The sequence below is a fragment of the Leuresthes tenuis genome, unplaced genomic scaffold, assembly GCF_036924035.1.
Source record: "Leuresthes tenuis unplaced genomic scaffold, fLeuTen1.0.hap1 SCAF_2, whole genome shotgun sequence".
Lineage (NCBI taxonomy): Eukaryota > Metazoa > Chordata > Actinopteri > Atheriniformes > Atherinopsidae > Leuresthes > Leuresthes tenuis.
The window spans coordinates 5,556,706-5,572,010 of record NW_027325356.1 but is presented as its reverse complement, the minus strand read 5'-3'; the positions used below and the strand labels follow the sequence as shown (position 1 = coordinate 5,572,010).

At 42.0% G+C, this 15,305-nt stretch overlaps 14 non-coding genes across 14 annotated transcripts; all 14 read left to right on the top strand.

Annotated features, from left to right (window-relative positions):
* Positions 1–878: 878 nt before the first annotated feature.
* Positions 879–960, top strand: trnas-aga (transfer RNA serine (anticodon AGA)). Its single transcript has one exon. It is a non-coding gene; the product is annotated as a tRNA-Ser (tRNA).
* Positions 961–2,160: 1,200 nt separating this feature from the next.
* On the top strand, positions 2,161–2,242 carry trnas-aga (transfer RNA serine (anticodon AGA)). Its single transcript has one exon. It is a non-coding gene; the product is annotated as a tRNA-Ser (tRNA).
* Positions 2,243–3,048: 806 nt separating this feature from the next.
* trnas-aga (transfer RNA serine (anticodon AGA)) lies at positions 3,049–3,130 on the top strand. Its single transcript has one exon. It is a non-coding gene; the product is annotated as a tRNA-Ser (tRNA).
* An 806-nt stretch (positions 3,131–3,936) lies between these two features.
* On the top strand, positions 3,937–4,018 carry trnas-aga (transfer RNA serine (anticodon AGA)). Its single transcript has one exon. It is a non-coding gene; the product is annotated as a tRNA-Ser (tRNA).
* An 806-nt stretch (positions 4,019–4,824) lies between these two features.
* trnas-aga (transfer RNA serine (anticodon AGA)) lies at positions 4,825–4,906 on the top strand. Its single transcript has one exon. It is a non-coding gene; the product is annotated as a tRNA-Ser (tRNA).
* An 806-nt stretch (positions 4,907–5,712) lies between these two features.
* On the top strand, positions 5,713–5,794 carry trnas-aga (transfer RNA serine (anticodon AGA)). Its single transcript has one exon. It is a non-coding gene; the product is annotated as a tRNA-Ser (tRNA).
* An 806-nt stretch (positions 5,795–6,600) lies between these two features.
* On the top strand, positions 6,601–6,682 carry trnas-uga (transfer RNA serine (anticodon UGA)). Its single transcript has one exon. It is a non-coding gene; the product is annotated as a tRNA-Ser (tRNA).
* Positions 6,683–8,196: 1,514 nt separating this feature from the next.
* On the top strand, positions 8,197–8,278 carry trnas-uga (transfer RNA serine (anticodon UGA)). The gene has a single exon. It is a non-coding gene; the product is annotated as a tRNA-Ser (tRNA).
* An 806-nt stretch (positions 8,279–9,084) lies between these two features.
* Positions 9,085–9,166, top strand: trnas-aga (transfer RNA serine (anticodon AGA)). The gene has a single exon. It is a non-coding gene; the product is annotated as a tRNA-Ser (tRNA).
* An 806-nt stretch (positions 9,167–9,972) lies between these two features.
* Positions 9,973–10,054, top strand: trnas-aga (transfer RNA serine (anticodon AGA)). The gene has a single exon. It is a non-coding gene; the product is annotated as a tRNA-Ser (tRNA).
* Positions 10,055–10,860: 806 nt separating this feature from the next.
* Positions 10,861–10,942, top strand: trnas-uga (transfer RNA serine (anticodon UGA)). Its single transcript has one exon. It is a non-coding gene; the product is annotated as a tRNA-Ser (tRNA).
* Positions 10,943–12,456: 1,514 nt separating this feature from the next.
* trnas-uga (transfer RNA serine (anticodon UGA)) lies at positions 12,457–12,538 on the top strand. The gene has a single exon. It is a non-coding gene; the product is annotated as a tRNA-Ser (tRNA).
* Positions 12,539–13,344: 806 nt separating this feature from the next.
* trnas-aga (transfer RNA serine (anticodon AGA)) lies at positions 13,345–13,426 on the top strand. The gene has a single exon. It is a non-coding gene; the product is annotated as a tRNA-Ser (tRNA).
* A 1,160-nt stretch (positions 13,427–14,586) lies between these two features.
* On the top strand, positions 14,587–14,668 carry trnas-aga (transfer RNA serine (anticodon AGA)). Its single transcript has one exon. It is a non-coding gene; the product is annotated as a tRNA-Ser (tRNA).
* The last annotated feature ends 637 nt before the right edge of the window (positions 14,669–15,305 follow it).

Here is a 15,305-nt window from a genome sequence, read left to right as displayed (position 1 = left end):
ATTCAAATTTTAGTCCAATTCATACATACAGAGCCAATTAAAAAACAGTTATCCAGCTAAGGAAACCAACAGATTGCACCAAAATCTTCTGTCCAGTCCCCTGTCCTGAGCGTGCATGAGGCGACTGGAAAGAAACGACTTCATTTTAACAGGATGAAACCTCCACCAGAACCAGGAAGGGCGGCCATCTGCATCGACCAGCTGGGGTTTGAGAGGACAGAAAAGAGGGGACAACAAGCACCGTAACACCATTCAAAGGATACCTCTTGACACTAGGAAACGCAGGTTAATGACAGCAATAATGCTAAATGTACATGGAGCGTAAAAAGAGCAGAGGGAGGAGAGGTGCATCATGGGAGATCCCCCAGCAATCGTGGCCAATAGCAGCATAACTATGGGATATATTGGATGGATTGCAGTCTTTTTGGTTGACACAGACCTGGCATTTATTTTACGATCTCATAATCTGATCTTTATAAAACTAATTGTTCACAAAACATTTCCATAAATTTGTTTTCACTAAAAGTTAGTTGATAATTAGGAAAATACTAATGCACATAGTATGTGCTCTGTTATTGTTCATTTAACAAAAATTCAGTGTCTGTGAAACTGCCTGAAATGTCATGGGGGTGTCATTGGCGCCCATGCTGAAATGCCATGGAGGTAAATTGGTGAGTCGAGCTGCTCTCCAAGCTGGTGACTTGGGTTTGACTCCCAAGCCATTGCACAGGACTTTGGTTATGGCCATGTTTTTCACTCATTCTGTCGTAGACTATCTGTTGCCGTATATGCTGTTATTCAATGGAGGTATAATTGCTTGTAGAACTAATATCTGTTGATGTATGTTTTTCTTTGAACCTTTTGATCTATGTCAGCAAGTTGTTGTGGCCGAGAGGTTAAGGCGATGGATTAGAAATCCATTGGGGTTTCCCCACGCAGGTTTGAGTCCTGCCAACAACGTTGATTCTCTTAACTCAGGGTTGCTGTTTGCCGAATTGACCTGTTGTCGTGGCCGAGAGATTAAGGCGATAGATAAGAAATGGAGAACCGTCATACCGAAAGAAGAACACATGCTCCTTTCTCGACTCCTAGGATATTAAACAATTGGTCAGTTCCTTTGCCCCCTTGATAATTAGGAAAATACAAATGCACATAGTATGTTCTCTGTCATCGTTTAACAAAAATTCAGTGTCTATAGAAATCGTGTCATTGGCGCCCACTGAAAGGTGTATCGTTTTGGTTGAGGTCTGGAACTAAACTGTGCATTGCTAAACCTTGGTTCTTTTTGTTTTCCAGTCATTCTGTTGTAGACCATCTATTGGTCTACCAAAAGGCCAGAAAGTTGTCGTGGCCGAGAGATTAAGGCGATGGATAAGAAATGGAGAACCGTCATACCGAAAGAAGAACACATGCTCCTTTCTCGACTCCTAGGATATTAAACAATTGGTCAGTTCCTTTGCCCCCTTGATAATTAGGAAAATACAAATGCACATAGTATGTTCTCTGTCATCGTTTAACAAAAATTCAGTGTCTATAGAAATTGTGTCATTGGCGCCCATTTCAATGGCGCCCACTGAAAGGTGTATCGTTTTGGTTGAGGTCTGGAACTAAACTGTGCATTGCTAAACCTTGGTTCTTTTTGTTTTCCAGTCATTCTGTTGTAGACCATCTATTGGTCTACCAAAAGGCCAGAAAGTTGTCGTGGCCGAGAGATTAAGGCCATGGATAAGAAATGGAGAACCGTCATACCGAAAGAAGAACACATGCTCCTTTCTCGACTCCTAGGATATTAAACAATTGGTCAGTTCCTTTGCCCCCTTGATAAGTAGGAAAATACAAATGCACATAGTATGTTCTCTGTCATCGTTTAACAAAAATTCAGTGTCTATAGAAATCGTGTCATTGGCGCCCATTTCAATGGCGCCCATGCTGAAATGCCATGGAGGTAAATTGGTGAGTCGAGCTGCTCTCCAAGCTGGTGACTTGGGTTTGACTGCCAAGCCATTGCACAGGACTTTGGTTAAGGCCATGTTTTTCACTCATTCTGTCGTAGACTATCTGTTGCCGTATATGCTGTTATTCAATGGAGGTATAATTGCTTGTAGAACTAATATCTGTTGACGTATGTTTTTTTTTTAACCTTTTGATCTATGTCAGCAAGTTGTTGTGGCCGAGAGGTTAAGGCGATGGATTAGAAGTCCATTGGGGTTTCCCCGCGCAGGTTCGAGTCCTGCCAACAACGTTGATTCTCTTAACTCAGGGTTGCTGTTTGCCGAATTGACCTGTTGCCTTAAATGGTAAGAAATGGAGAACCGTCATACCGATTGGTCTGTTCCTTAGCCCCTTTGATAATTGGGAAAATACAAATGCACATAGTATATGCTCTGTCATTGTAAATTTAACAGAAACTCTAGTGTCTGTAAAACTACCTTAAATGCCTTGGGGCTTTCAATGGCGCCCACTGAAAGGTGTATCGTTTTGGTTGAGGTCTGGAACTAAACTGTGCATTGCTAAACCTTGGTTCTTTTTGTTTTCCAGTCATTCTGTTGTAGACCATCTATTGGTCTACCAAAAGGCCAGAAAGTTGTCGTGGCCGAGAGATTAAGGCCATGGATAAGAAATGGAGAACCGTCATACCGAAAGAAGAACACATGCTCCTTTCTCGACTCCTAGGATATTAAACAATTGGTCAGTTCCTTTGCCCCCTTGATAAGTAGGAAAATACAAATGCACATAGTATGTTCTCTGTCATCGTTTAACAAAAATTCAGTGTCTATAGAAATCGTGTCATTGGCGCCCATTTCAATGGCGCCCATGCTGAAATGCCATGGAGGTAAATTGGTGAGTCGAGCTGCTCTCCAAGCTGGTGACTTGGGTTTGACTGCCAAGCCATTGCACAGGACTTTGGTTAAGGCCATGTTTTTCACTCATTCTGTCGTAGACTATCTGTTGCCGTATATGCTGTTATTCAATGGAGGTATAATTGCTTGTAGAACTAATATCTGTTGACGTATGTTTTTTTTTTAACCTTTTGATCTATGTCAGCAAGTTGTTGTGGCCGAGAGGTTAAGGCGATGGATTAGAAATCCATTGGGGTTTCCCCGCGCAGGTTCGAGTCCTGCCAACAACGTTGATTCTCTTAACTCAGGGTTGCTGTTTGCCGAATTGACCTGTTGCCTTAAATGGTGAGAAATGGAGAACCGTCATACCGATTGGTCTGTTCCTTAGCCCCTTTGATAATTGGGAAAATACAAATGCACATAGTATATGCTCTGTCATTGTATATTTAACAAAAACTCTAGTGTCTGTAAAACTACCTTAAATGCCTTGGGGCTTTCAATGGCACCCACTGAAAGGTGTATCGTTTTGGTTGAGGTCTGGAACTAAACTGTGCATTGCTAAACCTTGGTTCTTTTTGTTTTCCAGTCATTCTGTTGTAGACCATCTATTGGTCTACCAAAAGGCCAGAAAGTTGTCGTGGCCGAGAGATTAAGGCGATGGATAAGAAATGGAGAACCGTCATACCGAAAGAAGAACACATGCTCCTTTCTCGACTCCTAGGATATTAAACAATTGGTCAGTTCCTTTGCCCCCTTGATAAGTAGGAAAATACAAATGCACATAGTATGTTCTCTGTCATCGTTTAACAAAAATTCAGTGTCTATAGAAATCGTGTCATTGGCGCCCATTTCAATGGCGCCCATGCTGAAATGCCATGGAGGTAAATTGGTGAGTCGAGCTGCTCTCCAAGCTGGTGACTTGGGTTTGACTGCCAAGCCATTGCACAGGACTTTGGTTAAGGCCATGTTTTTCACTCATTCTGTCGTAGACTATCTGTTGCCGTATATGCTGTTATTCAATGGAGGTATAATTGCTTGTAGAACTAATATCTGTTGACGTATGTTTTTTTTTTAACCTTTTGATCTATGTCAGCAAGTTGTTGTGGCCGAGAGGTTAAGGCGATGGATTAGAAATCCATTGGGGTTTCCCCGCGCAGGTTCGAGTCCTGCCAACAACGTTGATTCTCTTAACTCAGGGTTGCTGTTTGCCGAATTGACCTGTTGCCTTAAATGGTGAGAAATGGAGAACCGTCATACCGATTGGTCTGTTCCTTAGCCCCTTTGATAATTGGGAAAATACAAATGCACATAGTATATCCTCTGTCATTGTAAATTTAACAAAAACTCTAGTGTCTGTAAAACTACCTTAAATGCCTTGGGGCTTTCAATGGCGCCCACTGAAAGGTGTATCGTTTTGGTTGAGGTCTGGAACTAAACTGTGCATTGCTAAACCTTGGTTCTTTTTGTTTTCCAGTCATTCTGTTGTAGACCATCTATTGGTCTACCAAAAGGCCAGAAAGTTGTCGTGGCCGAGAGATTAAGGCGATGGATAAGAAATGGAGAACCGTCATACCGAAAGAAGAACACATGCTCCTTTCTCGACTCCTAGGATATTAAACAATTGGTCAGTTCCTTTGCCCCCTTGATAAGTAGGAAAATACAAATGCACATAGTATGTTCTCTGTCATCGTTTAACAAAAATTCAGTGTCTATAGAAATCGTGTCATTGGCGCCCATTTCAATGGCGCCCATGCTGAAATGCCATGGAGGTAAATTGGTGAGTCGAGCTGCTCTCCAAGCTGGTGACTTGGGTTTGACTGCCAAGCCATTGCACAGGACTTTGGTTAAGGCCATGTTTTTCACTCATTCTGTCGTAGACTATCTGTTGCCGTATATGCTGTTATTCAATGGAGGTATAATTGCTTGTAGAACTAATATCTGTTGACGTATGTTTTTTTTTTAACCTTTTGATCTATGTCAGCAAGTTGTTGTGGCCGAGAGGTTAAGGCGATGGATTAGAAATCCATTGGGGTTTCCCCGCGCAGGTTCGAGTCCTGCCAACAACGTTGATTCTCTTAACTCAGGGTTGCTGTTTGCCGAATTGACCTGTTGCCTTAAATGGTGAGAAATGGAGAACCGTCATACCGATTGGTCTGTTCCTTAGCCCCTTTGATAATTGGGAAAATACAAATGCACATAGTATATCCTCTGTCATTGTAAATTTAACAAAAACTCTAGTGTCTGTAAAACTACCTTAAATGCCTTGGGGCTTTCAATGGCGCCCACTGAAAGGTGTATCGTTTTGGTTGAGGTCTGGAACTAAACTGTGCATTGCTAAACCTTGGTTCTTTTTGTTTTCCAGTCATTCTGTTGTAGACCATCTATTGGTCTACCAAAAGGCCAGAAAGTTGTCGTGGCCGAGAGATTAAGGCGATGGATAAGAAATGGAGAACCGTCATACCGAAAGAAGAACACATGCTCCTTTCTCGACTCCTAGGATATTAAACAATTGGTCAGTTCCTTTGCCCCCTTGATAAGTAGGAAAATACAAATGCACATAGTATGTTCTCTGTCATCGTTTAACAAAAATTCAGTGTCTATAGAAATCGTGTCATTGGCGCCCATTTCAATGGCGCCCATGCTGAAATGCCATGGAGGTAAATTGGTGAGTCGAGCTGCTCTCCAAGCTGGTGACTTGGGTTTGACTGCCAAGCCATTGCACAGGACTTTGGTTAAGGCCATGTTTTTCACTCATTCTGTCGTAGACTATCTGTTGCCGTATATGCTGTTATTCAATGGAGGTATAATTGCTTGTAGAACTAATATCTGTTGACGTATGTTTTTTTTTTAACCTTTTGATCTATGTCAGCAAGTTGTTGTGGCCGAGAGGTTAAGGCGATGGATTAGAAATCCATTGGGGTTTCCCCGCGCAGGTTCGAGTCCTGCCAACAACGTTGATTCTCTTAACTCAGGGTTGCTGTTTGCCGAATTGACCTGTTGCCTTAAATGGTGAGAAATGGAGAACCGTCATACCGATTGGTCTGTTCCTTAGCCCCTTTGATAATTGGGAAAATACAAATGCACATAGTATATCCTCTGTCATTGTAAATTTAACAAAAACTCTAGTGTCTGTAAAACTACCTTAAATGCCTTGGGGCTTTCAATGGCGCCCACTGAAAGGTGTATCGTTTTGGTTGAGGTCTGGAACTAAACTGTGCATTGCTAAACCTTGGTTCTTTTTGTTTTTCAGTCATTCTGTTGTAGACCATCTATTGGTCTACCAAAAGGCCAGAAAGTTGTCGTGGCCGAGAGATTAAGGCGATGGATAAGAAATGGAGAACCGTCATACCGAAAGAAGAACACATGCTCCTTTCTCGACTCCTAGGATATTAAACAATTGGTCAGTTCCTTTGCCCCCTTGATAAGTAGGAAAATACAAATGCACATAGTATGTTCTCTGTCATCGTTTAACAAAAATTCAGTGTCTATAGAAATCGTGTCATTGGCGCCCATTTCAATGGCGCCCATGCTGAAATGCCATGGAGGTAAATTGGTGAGTCGAGCTGCTCTCCAAGCTGGTGACTTGGGTTTGACTGCCAAGCCATTGCACAGGACTTTGGTTAAGGCCATGTTTTTCACTCATTCTGTCGTAGACTATCTGTTGCCGTATATGCTGTTATTCAATGGAGGTATAATTGCTTGTAGAACTAATATTTCTTGACGTATGTTTTTTTTTTAACCTTTTGAACTATCTCAGCAAGTTGTTGTGGCCGAGAGGTTAAGGCGATGGATTTGAAATCCATTGGGGTTTCCCCGCGCAGGTTCGAGTCCTGCCAACAACGTTGATTCTCTTAGCTCAGGGTTGCTGTTTGCCGAATTGACCTGTTACCTTAAATGGTAAGAAATGGAGAACCGTCATACCGATTGGTCTGTTCCTTAGCCCCTTTGATAATTGGGAAAATACAAATGCACATAGTATATGCTCTGTCATTGTAAATTTAACAAAAACTCTAGTGTCTGTAAAACTACCTTAAATGCCTTGGGGCTTTCAATGGCGCCCACTGAAAGGTGTATCGTTTTGGTTGAGGTCTGGAACTAAACTGTGCATTGCTAAACCTTGGTTCTTTTTGTTTTCCAGTCATTCTGTTGTAGACCATCTATTGGTCTACCAAAAGGCCAGAAAGTTGTCGTGGCCGAGAGATTAAGGCGATGGATAAGAAATGGAGAACCGTCATACCGAAAGAAGAACACATGCTCCTTTCTCGACTCCTAGGATATTAAACAATTGGTCAGTTCCTTTGCCCCCTTGATAAGTAGGAAAATACAAATGCACATAGTATGTTCTCTGTCATCGTTTAACAAAAATTCAGTGTCTATAGAAATCGTGTCATTGGCGCCCATTTCAATGGCGCCCACTGAAAGGTGTATCGTTTTGGTTGAGGTCTGGAACTAAACTGTGCATTGCTAAACCTTGGTTCTTTTTGTTTTCCAGTCATTCTGTTGTAGACCATCTATTGGTCTACCAAAAGGCCAGAAAGTTGTCGTGGCCGAGAGATTAAGGCGATGGATAAGAAATGGAGAACCGTCATACCGAAAGAAGAACACATGCTCCTTTCTCGACTCCTAGGATATTAAACAATTGGTCAGTTCCTTTGCCCCCTTGATAAGTAGGAAAATACAAATGCACATAGTATGTTCTCTGTCATCGTTTAACAAAAATTCTGTGTCTATAGAAATCGTGTCATTGGCGCCCATTTCAATGGCGCCCTTTGAAAGGTGTATCGTTTTGGTTGAGGTCTGGAACTAAACTGTGCATTGCTAAACCTTGGTTCTTTTTGTTTTCCAGTCATTCTGTTGTAGACCATCTATTGGTCTACCAAAAGGCCAGAAAGTTGTCGTGGCCGAGAGATTAAGGCGATGGATAAGAAATGGAGAACCGTCATACCGAAAGAAGAACACATGCTCCTTTCTCGACTCCTAGGATATTAAACAATTGGTCAGTTCCTTTGCCCCCTTGATAAGTAGGAAAATACAAATGCACATAGTATGTTCTCTGTCATCGTTTAACAAAAATTCAGTGTCTATAGAAATCGTGTCATTGGCGCCCATTTCAATGGCGCCCATGCTGAAATGCCATGGAGGTAAATTGGTGAGTCGAGCTGCTCTCCAAGCTGGTGACTTGGGTTTGACTCCCAAGCCATTGCACAGGACTTTGGTTAAGGCCATGTTTTTCACTCATTCTGTCGTAGACTATCTGTTGCCGTATATGCTGTTATTCAATGGAGGTATAATTGCTTGTAGAACTAATATTTCTTGACGTATGTTTTTTTTTTAACCTTTTGATCTATGTCAGCAAGTTGTTGTGGCCGAGAGGTTAAGGCGATGGATTTGAAATCCATTGGGGTTTCCCCGCGCAGGTTCGAGTCCTGCCAACAACGTTGATTCTCTTAGCTCAGGGTTGCTGTTTGCCGAATTGACCTGTTACCTTAAATGGTAAGAAATGGAGAACCGTCATACCGATTGGTCTGTTCCTTAGCCCCTTTGATAATTGGGAAAATACAAATGCACATAGTATATGCTCTGTCATTGTAAATTTAACAAAAACTCTAGTGTCTGTAAAACTACCTTAAATGCCTTGGGGCTTTCAATGGCGCCCACTGAAAGGTGTATCGTTTTGGTTGAGGTCTGGAACTAAACTGTGCATTGCTAAACCTTGGTTCTTTTTGTTTTCCAGTCATTCTGTTGTAGACCATCTATTGGTCTACCAAAAGGCCAGAAAGTTGTCGTGGCCGAGAGATTAAGGCGATGGATAAGAAATGGAGAACCGTCATACCGAAAGAAGAACACATGCTCCTTTCTCGACTCCTAGGATATTAAACAATTGGTCAGTTCCTTTGCCCCCTTGATAAGTAGGAAAATACAAATGCACATAGTATGTTCTCTGTCATCGTTTAACAAAAATTCAGTGTCTATAGAAATCGTGTCATTGGCGCCCATTTCAATGGCGCCCATGCTGAAATGCCATGGAGGTAAATTGGTGAGTCGAGCTGCTCTCCAAGCTGGTGACTTGGGTTTGACTGCCAAGCCATTGCACAGGACTTTGGTTAAGGCCATGTTTTTCACTCATTCTGTCGTAGACTATCTGTTGCCGTATATGCTGTTATTCAATGGAGGTATAATTGCTTGTAGAACTAATATCTGTTGACGTATGTTTTTTTTTTAACCTTTTGATCTATGTCAGCAAGTTGTTGTGGCCGAGAGGTTAAGGCGATGGATTAGAAATCCATTGGGGTTTCCCCGCGCAGGTTCGAGTCCTGCCAACAACGTTGATTCTCTTAACTCAGGGTTGCTGTTTGCCGAATTGACCTGTTGCCTTAAATGGTGAGAAATGGAGAACCGTCATACCGATTGGTCTGTTCCTTAGCCCCTTTGATAATTGGGAAAATACAAATGCACATAGTATATGCTCTGTCATTGTAAATTTAACAAAAACTCTAGTGTCTGTAAAACTACCTTAAATGCCTTGGGGCTTTCAATGGCGCCCACTGAAAGGTGTATCGTTTTGGTTGAGGTCTGGAACTAAACTGTGCATTGCTAAACCTTGGTTCTTTTTGTTTTCCAGTCATTCTGTTGTAGACCATCTATTGGTCTACCAAAAGGCCAGAAAGTTGTCGTGGCCGAGAGATTAAGGCGATGGATAAGAAATGGAGAACCGTCATACCGAAAGAAGAACACATGCTCCTTTCTCGACTCCTAGGATATTAAACAATTGGTCAGTTCCTTTGCCCCCTTGATAAGTAGGAAAATACAAATGCACATAGTATGTTCTCTGTCATCGTTTAACAAAAATTCAGTGTCTATAGAAATCGTGTCATTGGCGCCCATTTCAATGGCGCCCATGCTGAAATGCCATGGAGGTAAATTGGTGAGTCGAGCTGCTCTCCAAGCTGGTGACTTGGGTTTGACTGCCAAGCCATTGCACAGGACTTTGGTTAAGGCCATGTTTTTCACTCATTCTGTCGTAGACTATCTGTTGCCGTATATGCTGTTATTCAATGGAGGTATAATTGCTTGTAGAACTAATATCTGTTGACGTATGTTTTTTTTTTAACCTTTTGATCTATGTCAGCAAGTTGTTGTGGCCGAGAGGTTAAGGCGATGGATTAGAAATCCATTGGGGTTTCCCCGCGCAGGTTCGAGTCCTGCCAACAACGTTGATTCTCTTAACTCAGGGTTGCTGTTTGCCGAATTGACCTGTTGCCTTAAATGGTGAGAAATGGAGAACCGTCATACCGATTGGTCTGTTCCTTAGCCCCTTTGATAATTGGGAAAATACAAATGCACATAGTATATCCTCTGTCATTGTAAATTTAACAAAAACTCTAGTGTCTGTAAAACTACCTTAAATGCCTTGGGGCTTTCAATGGCGCCCACTGAAAGGTGTATTGTTTTGGTTGAGGTCTGGAACTAAACTGTGCATTGCTAAACCTTGGTTCTTTTTGTTTTTCAGTCATTCTGTTGTAGACCATCTATTGGTCTACCAAAAGGCCAGAAAGTTGTCGTGGCCGAGAGATTAAGGCGATGGATAAGAAATGGAGAACCGTCATACCGAAAGAAGAACACATGCTCCTTTCTCGACTCCTAGGATATTAAACAATTGGTCAGTTCCTTTGCCCCCTTGATAAGTAGGAAAATACAAATGCACATAGTATGTTCTCTGTCATCGTTTAACAAAAATTCAGTGTCTATAGAAATCGTGTCATTGGCGCCCATTTCAATGGCGCCCATGCTGAAATGCCATGGAGGTAAATTGGTGAGTCGAGCTGCTCTCCAAGCTGGTGACTTGGGTTTGACTGCCAAGCCATTGCACAGGACTTTGGTTAAGGCCATGTTTTTCACTCATTCTGTCGTAGACTATCTGTTGCCGTATATGCTGTTATTCAATGGAGGTATAATTGCTTGTAGAACTAATATTTCTTGACGTATGTTTTTTTTTTAACCTTTTGAACTATCTCAGCAAGTTGTTGTGGCCGAGAGGTTAAGGCGATGGATTTGAAATCCATTGGGGTTTCCCCGCGCAGGTTCGAGTCCTGCCAACAACGTTGATTCTCTTAGCTCAGGGTTGCTGTTTGCCGAATTGACCTGTTACCTTAAATGGTAAGAAATGGAGAACCGTCATACCGATTGGTCTGTTCCTTAGCCCCTTTGATAATTGGGAAAATACAAATGCACATAGTATATGCTCTGTCATTGTAAATTTAACAAAAACTCTAGTGTCTGTAAAACTACCTTAAATGCCTTGGGGCTTTCAATGGCGCCCACTGAAAGGTGTATCGTTTTGGTTGAGGTCTGGAACTAAACTGTGCATTGCTAAACCTTGGTTCTTTTTGTTTTCCAGTCATTCTGTTGTAGACCATCTATTGGTCTACCAAAAGGCCAGAAAGTTGTCGTGGCCGAGAGATTAAGGCGATGGATAAGAAATGGAGAACCGTCATACCGAAAGAAGAACACATGCTCCTTTCTCGACTCCTAGGATATTAAACAATTGGTCAGTTCCTTTGCCCCCTTGATAAGTAGGAAAATACAAATGCACATAGTATGTTCTCTGTCATCGTTTAACAAAAATTCAGTGTCTATAGAAATCGTGTCATTGGCGCCCATTTCAATGGCGCCCACTGAAAGGTGTATCGTTTTGGTTGAGGTCTGGAACTAAACTGTGCATTGCTAAACCTTGGTTCTTTTTGTTTTCCAGTCATTCTGTTGTAGACCATCTATTGGTCTACCAAAAGGCCAGAAAGTTGTCGTGGCCGAGAGATTAAGGCGATGGATAAGAAATGGAGAACCGTCATACCGAAAGAAGAACACATGCTCCTTTCTCGACTCCTAGGATATTAAACAATTGGTCAGTTCCTTTGCCCCCTTGATAAGTAGGAAAATACAAATGCACATAGTATGTTCTCTGTCATCGTTTAACAAAAATTCTGTGTCTATAGAAATCGTGTCATTGGCGCCCATTTCAATGGCGCCCTTTGAAAGGTGTATCGTTTTGGTTGAGGTCTGGAACTAAACTGTGCATTGCTAAACCTTGGTTCTTTTTGTTTTCCAGTCATTCTGTTGTAGACCATCTATTGGTCTACCAAAAGGCCAGAAAGTTGTCGTGGCCGAGAGATTAAGGCGATGGATAAGAAATGGAGAACCGTCATACCGAAAGAAGAACACATGCTCCTTTCTCGACTCCTAGGATATTAAACAATTGGTCAGTTCCTTTGCCCCCTTGATAAGTAGGAAAATACAAATGCACATAGTATGTTCTCTGTCATCGTTTAACAAAAATTCAGTGTCTATAGAAATCGTGTCATTGGCGCCCATTTCAATGGCGCCCATGCTGAAATGCCATGGAGGTAAATTGGTGAGTCGAGCTGCTCTCCAAGCTGGTGACTTGGGTTTGACTCCCAAGCCATTGCACAGGACTTTGGTTAAGGCCATGTTTTTCACTCATTCTGTCGTAGACTATCTGTTGCCGTATATGCTGTTATTCAATGGAGGTATAATTGCTTGTAGAACTAATATTTCTTGACGTATGTTTTTTTTTTAACCTTTTGATCTATGTCAGCAAGTTGTTGTGGCCGAGAGGTTAAGGCGATGGATTTGAAATCCATTGGGGTTTCCCCGCGCAGGTTCGAGTCCTGCCAACAACGTTGATTCTCTTAGCTCAGGGTTGCTGTTTGCCGAATTGACCTGTTACCTTAAATGGTAAGAAATGGAGAACCGTCATACCGATTGGTCTGTTCCTTAGCCCCTTTGATAATTGGGAAAATACAAATGCACATAGTATATGCTCTGTCATTGTAAATTTAACAAAAACTCTAGTGTCTGTAAAACTACCTTAAATGCCTTGGGGCTTTCAATGGCGCCCACTGAAAGGTGTATCGTTTTGGTTGAGGTCTGGAACTAAACTGTGCATTGCTAAACCTTGGTTCTTTTTGTTTTCCAGTCATTCTGTTGTAGACCATCTATTGGTCTACCAAAAGGCCAGAAAGTTGTCGTGGCCGAGAGATTAAGGCGATGGATAAGAAATGGAGAACCGTCATACCGAAAGAAGAACACATGCTCCTTTCTCGACTCCTAGGATATTAAACAATTGGTCAGTTCCTTTGCCCCCTTGATAAGTAGGAAAATACAAATGCACATAGTATGTTCTCTGTCATCGTTTAACAAAAATTCAGTGTCTATAGAAATCGTGTCATTGGCGCCCATTTCAATGGCGCCCATGCTGAAATGCCATGGAGGTAAATTGGTGAGTCGAGCTGCTCTCCAAGCTGGTGACTTGGGTTTGACTGCCAAGCCATTGCACAGGACTTTGGTTAAGGCCATGTTTTTCACTCATTCTGTCGTAGACTATCTGTTGCCGTATATGCTGTTATTCAATGGAGGTATAATTGCTTGTAGAACTAATATCTGTTGACTTTTTTTTTTTTTTTAACCTTTTGATCTATGTTAGCAAGTTGTTGTGGCCGAGAGGTTAAGGCGATGGATTAGAAATCCATTGGGGTTTCCCCGCGCAGGTTCGAGTCCTGCCAACAACGTTGATTCTCTTAACTCAGGGTTGCTGTTTGCCGAATTGACCTGTTGCCTTAAATAGTAAGAAATGGAGAACCGTCATACCGATTGGTCTGTTCCTTAGCCCCTTTGATAATTGGGAAAATACAAATGCACATAGTATATGCTCTGTCATTGTAAATTTAACAAAAACTCTAGTGTCTGTAAAACTACCTTAAATGCCTTGGGGCTTTCAATGGCGCCCACTGAAAGGTGTATCGTTTTGGTTGAGGTCTGGAACTAAACTGTGCATTGCTAAACCTTGGTTCTTTTTGTTTTCCAGTCATTCTGTTGTAGACCATCTATTGGTCTACCAAAAGGCCAGAAAGTTGTCGTGGCCGAGAGATTAAGGCGATGGATAAGAAATGGAGAACCGTCATACCGAAAGAAGAACACATGCTCCTTTCTCGACTCCTAGGATATTAAACAATTGGTCAGTTCCTTTGCCCCCTTGATAAGTAGGAAAATACAAATGCACATAGTATGTTCTCTGTCATCGTTTAACAAAAATTCTGTGTCTATAGAAATCGTGTCATTGGCGCCCATTTCAATGGCGCCCACTGAAAGGTGTATCGTTTTGGTTGAGGTCTGGAACTAAACTGTGCATTGCTAAACCTTGGTTCTTTTTGTTTTCCAGTCATTCTGTTGTAGACCATCTATTGGTCTACCAAAAGGCCAGAAAGTTGTCGTGGCCGAGAGATTAAGGCGATGGATAAGAAATGGAGAACCGTCATACCGAAAGAAGAACACATGCTCCTTTCTCGACTCCTAGGATATTAAACAATTGGTCAGTTCCTTTGCCCCCTTGATAAGTAGGAAAATACAAATGCACATAGTATGTTCTCTGTCATCGTTTAACAAAAATTCAGTGTCTATAGAAATCGTGTCATTGGCGCCCATTTCAATGGCGCCCATGCTGAAATGCCATGGAGGTAAATTGGTGAGTCGAGCTGCTCTCCAAGCTGGTGACTTGGGTTTGACTGCCAAGCCATTGCACAGGACTTTGGTTAAGGCCATGTTTTTCACTCATTCTGTCGTAGACTATCTGTTGCCGTATATGCTGTTATTCAATGGAGGTATAATTGCTTGTAGAACTAATATCTGTTGACGTATGTTTTTTTTTTAACCTTTTGATCTATGTCAGCAAGTTGTTGTGGCCGAGAGGTTAAGGCGATGGATTAGAAATCCATTGGGGTTTCCCCGCGCAGGTTCGAGTCCTGCCAACAACGTTGATTCTCTTAACTCAGGGTTGCTGTTTGCCGAATTGACCTGTTGCCTTAAATGGTGAGAAATGGAGAACCGTCATACCGATTGGTCTGTTCCTTAGCCCCTTTGATAATTGGGAAAATACAAATGCACATAGTATATCCTCTGTCATTGTAAATTTAACAAAAACTCTAGTGTCTGTAAAACTACCTTAAATGCCTTGGGGCTTTCAATGGCGCCCACTGAAAGGTGTATCGTTTTGGTTGAGGTCTGGAACTAAACTGTGCATTGCTAAACCTTGGTTCTTTTTGTTTTCCAGTCATTCTGTTGTAGACCATCTATTGGTCTACCAAAAGGCCAGAAAGTTGTCGTGGCCGAGAGATTAAGGCGATGGATAAGAAATGGAGAACCGTCATACCGAAAGAAGAACACATGCTCCTTTCTCGACTCCTAGGATATTAAACAATTGGTCAGTTCCTTTGCCCCCTTGATAAGTAGGAAAATACAAATGCACATAGTATGTTCTCTGTCATCGTTTAACAAAAATTCAGTGTCTATAGAAATCGTGTCATTGGCGCCCATTTCAATGGCGCCCATGCTGAAATGCCATGGAGGTAAATTGGTGAGTCGAGCTGCTCTCCAAGCTGGTGACTTGGGTTT